This window comes from Leptodactylus fuscus, chromosome 6 (assembly GCF_031893055.1).
Source record: "Leptodactylus fuscus isolate aLepFus1 chromosome 6, aLepFus1.hap2, whole genome shotgun sequence".
In the NCBI taxonomy this organism is placed as follows: domain Eukaryota; kingdom Metazoa; phylum Chordata; class Amphibia; order Anura; family Leptodactylidae; genus Leptodactylus; species Leptodactylus fuscus.
Genome location: NC_134270.1, coordinates 144820254 through 144825205, shown reverse-complemented (window position 1 = coordinate 144825205; position 4952 = coordinate 144820254).

Sequence of the window (4952 nt, the reverse complement as noted above, 5' to 3'; positions counted from 1 at the left end):
CTCAGTATATATAACTGCAAGAGCCGCCATGATGCAGCGTCCTCCCGAACCGATGATCATATGATCTACCGGATGTCGGAGAACTACCTGATTTACTGGGTTCTAGGGGGGCTCAGATCATCTGTACAGTAAGTACTAAGGGCTTTATTCTTCCTTTATTTGGGGCCAATACATCATCCCCAGTTATAGGGGATATCAGCCAAAAAAAATACCCCCGAAGGTCTACAAGGGGGGCACGATGTGTAAAAAAAAAATGAAAAAGAATTAAAAATTAAGACAAAAAAATCAAAAAATAAAGTCAAATAAAAAAAGGCCACCACTACCACTTCCAAAAAAAGTTATAGCTCTTAAACGCACATGAACTAAAAAAGAAGTGTCCGGTCATGAACCAGGGAAAATGGTCTGACATGAATTGGTTAAAATCAAAGCCAAGAGGAAATGCAAAAGTAATGAAAAATAGAAATATAAATGGGATTTCTACTACCATTACTCCTTTATTCTGGACCGACTTTGCACTTTGCCTCAAAAACTGCATCAAGAACAGGGCCGCAAACTGCATTGTGTGATTCAAGCCACTACCAATGGCCTGTGCAGACTGTGAACAGCAGAGAACATCAGTGCCCTCTAGTGTACATTGTGAGAAGAACAGCTAAAGATCATCTCAGCAAAAATACATTAAAAAAAGCTGCTGCATGTGGCATTCATTTCCATCCCCAGCAGTTTTATATAATAGCTCTATCATACGTACTTTCACTGTGAAACCCCATATTACAGAATATCTGGAGAAGAGTGTTCACCATGAGATCTATAATGAGAACAGAGGGACGGGATTATTAGGACAGGGACAAATGTGCTAGATGGAAACAATCCTGACAGGTCCCGACTCTGACCGAATTATTACATACTGGAAGAACAAGAACTGCCCCTGCTGAACAAGTTAACATTTCCCAAAATCTGTATTGGGGCCCCTTCCTACCTTGCACCTTTTAGAATGATGATTTATTTTATATGGCAGAGGGACCTTTGGGGGCCCCCTTAGGCTTCAGGGCTACTACTACCGTTCCCTCTGTAGTTATGTCCCTGCACATCAGACAAAATTCTGGCTTTGTAATTTAAAGTGGTTTTCTGGGCTTTTTCACTTTATGACCTATTCGTAGGATGAGCAACAACCCAGAGCTACCAGTGTGGAGGTGGTGTGGTTGGGAGTAGGTCCAAGATGGAGGCCTCTGTCCCATCGCCAAATCTTCTTACAGGCCTCAGGCTGGCGCAGTGGTGAGGGGGTCGCACTGAGGTGATAGGGATGGGTACACCCAGAACACTCCCTGCTCCTGGCATACCTCCAACCATCCCAGATTCCTGGGCGGAGGAAGGTACCTAACAACTTCAAATCCTCTTTTGAATATTATAGTGTGAGGCATATTCAGGAGATATTATAATGTGGATCAATATCCTGGAGGATATTATAATGTGGGGGCATATTCAGGGGGATATTATAATGTGTTGCCATATCCAGAGGGATAACATAATGTGGGCGCATATTCAGTAGGATATTATAATGTAGGGACATATTCAGGGGGTGTATTATTACAATGTGGGGGCATCCCTAACACTTACATCCTCTATTATCAGAACCTCCCACACTCGTATACAAGACTTCTCCTGAGCTGCACCACTTCTCTGGAATGCTCTACCCCGGACAATCAGATTAACTCCCAATTTCTACAGCTTCAAGCGCAAACTAAAGACGCATCTTTTCAGACAGGCCTATCACAATTCCTAATGTAAACTCTTCTGCAGTTAGATTCTCTAAAACTAACCTTCCTCTGTCCCCGCTCCCACATTACCCCACATGATATGATGCCATTTCACACTAACTTTATATGTCCAAGCTCCATCCACATGTTAAAGGACACCACTAGTGATGGCTCATACAGTTTTATGTTTGTGTAATGACAGTAATCCTCCATTACAAAACTGTCTGTCTGTATAAGCAATGCCGCCCCTGCTACCTCCGATATCACCCCTGCTACCTCATAGACTGTAAGCTCTTGCGAGCTTGGCCTCAGTCCCAGTGTGTGAAATGACTATTTCTTTGTAATGTCTCTTTTTGCCTGTACAAGAACCCTACATATTGTACAGCGCTGCAGAATATGTTGGCGCTATATAAATAAAATGTATTATTATTATATTCAGGGGGATAGCATATTCTTGGGCCATACACATGGAAATATTATAATGTGGAGCCATATTCAGAGGAATAGAATAATGTGATGTATGTTTGGAGGGATATTGCAGTGAAGGAAATAAGTATTTGATCTCTTGCTGATTTTGTAAGTTTGCCCACTGACCAGTCTATAATTATAAGGGGAGGTTCATTTTAACAGTGAGAGTTAGAATATCAAAGATAAACTCCAGAAAATCCCATTGTATATTGTATAAATGTTATAAATGTATTTGCATTTTGCATAGAGAAATAAGTATTTCATCCCTCTGGCAAACAAGAATTAATACTTGGTGTGTGTTGGCGCTCACAGCAGTCAGAGGTGTTTGTAGTTGATGATGAGGTCTGCGCACATGTCAGGAGGAATTTTGGTCCGCTCCTCTTTTGCGGGTCATCTCTAAATCATTAAGATTCTGAGGCTGTCACTTGGCAACTCGGAGCTTCAGCTCCCTCCATTACTATTACTATATTACTTTCTATGGGAGACTGGCTAGGCCACTCCATGACCTTTATGTACTTCTTTTTGAGCCCGTCCTTTGTTGCCTTGGCTGTATGGTTTGGGTCATATTATAATGTGGAGCCATATTTAAGGGGATATTATAATGTGGGGGCATATCCAGAAGAATATTTTAACATGGATGCATATTCAAGGGTATATTATAATGTGGAGGTTATTTGAGGTTGTTACAATGTGGGAGTATATCCGGGATAATATTATAATGTAGGGGGATATTATAACGTGCAGCACATTCAGGGATATTATAATGTGGGTGTATACAGTATAATGTGGGGGTATATAATGTGGGGTATACAGTATAATGTAGGGTGTATATAATGTAGGTGTATATAATGTAGGTGTATATAATATAGATGTATATAATGTAGGTGTATATAATGCGGGGGTATATACTGTGGGTGTATATAATGTGGGTGTATATAATGTGGGTGTATATAATGTGGGGGTATATACTGTGGGTGTATATAATGTGGGGGTATACAGTATAATGTAGGGTGTATATAATGTGGGTGTATATAATGTAGGTGTATATAATGTGGGGGTATATACTGTGGGTGTATATAATGTGGGGGTATACAGTATAATGTAGGGTGTATATAATGTGGGTGTATATAATGTAGGTGTATATAATGTGGGGGTATATACTGTGGGTGTATATAATGTGGGGGTATACAGTATAATGTAGGGTGTATATAATGTGGGTGTATATAATGTAGGTGTATATAATGTGGGTGTATATAATGTAGGTGTATATAATGTGGGTGTATATAATGTAGGTGTATATAATGTGGGTGTATATAATGTGGGTGTATATAATGTAGGTGTATATAATGTAGGTGTATATAATGTGGGTGTATATAATGTGGGTGTATATAATGTGGGTGTATATAATGTAGGTTTATATAATGTGGGTGTATATAATGTGGGTGTATATAATGTAGGTGTATATAATGTGGGTGTATATAATGTGGGTGTATATAATGTAGGTGTATATAATGTGGGGGTATACAGTATAATGTAGGGTGTATATAATGTGGGTGTATATAATGTAGGTGTATATAATGTGGGTGTATATAATGTAGGTGTATATAATGTGGGTGTATATAATGTAGGTGTATATAATGTGGGTGTATATAATGTGGGTGTATATAATGTAGGTGTATATAATGTGGGTGTATATAATGTGGGTGTATATAATATAGGTGTATATAATGTGGGTGTATATAATGTAGGTGTATATAATGTGGGTGTATATAATGTGGGTGTATATAATGTGGGGGTATACAGTATAATGTCGGGGTATACAATGTAGGTGTATATAATGTGGGTGTTTATAACATGGGGATATATTTGTGGGACATTATAAAGTGTGGGCATATTCAGGGGGGCATTATACTGTGAGGACTGTATTAAGGGGGATATAACACTTACAGGGGAAATTATAATACAATGACAAGGACTAGAAGGCGCCATTATACTGTGTGGGTAGTATAAGTGGATTTGATACCATGTCGGGGTCACTATAGGGGCACTGTACTGTGGGGGGGCACAGAGAGACATGGATGGGACTGAGCAGGGCCCCAGTAGATGTGGGCAGGGATTACAATCTATATTGGGCAGGTTTTCTCCCCTCTGTGACACGTGTGAGCTGTAGTATAAGGATAAGAGGTGTAATATTCATCTATGCCGCCATTTATTACACAGGGTCTCCACTCTATTTACCAGCTCAGCCCTCACCCCTGATCACACACACAACTCCTGTCATGTATGAGGCGCCTCAGACAGAGCGGGCTGTCACCTCACTCATGTCATTGGTCACACCAGCCGTCACTCAAGGCTACAACCCAGCAATGAATGGGTCAAACTGTAGCCGATGACGATGGCACTCTCAGAAAGCCACGCCCCCTAGTATAATGACAGGAGAACCAGCCAATGAATCACAGACACATGAGCGTCGCTTCCCTGCCTCAATTGGAAGAGACCATTTCTCAACCCGGAAAGGGGGATACCGTGCTTTGATTCATTCACATAGCGTAGATGTTCTGAGTATTTCTCATAACGATAACATAATATTAAATAGTATAATTATTTATTATAAGGTATTGCAGCGTTACACAAGCGGACGGTGTTTCGTCTGCGCAATTTTCCCATTGAAATTCTATTGCACCCCTTTAGTACCGAGTCTATGCGTCCGTCTGGCAGGCGCCGGAAATA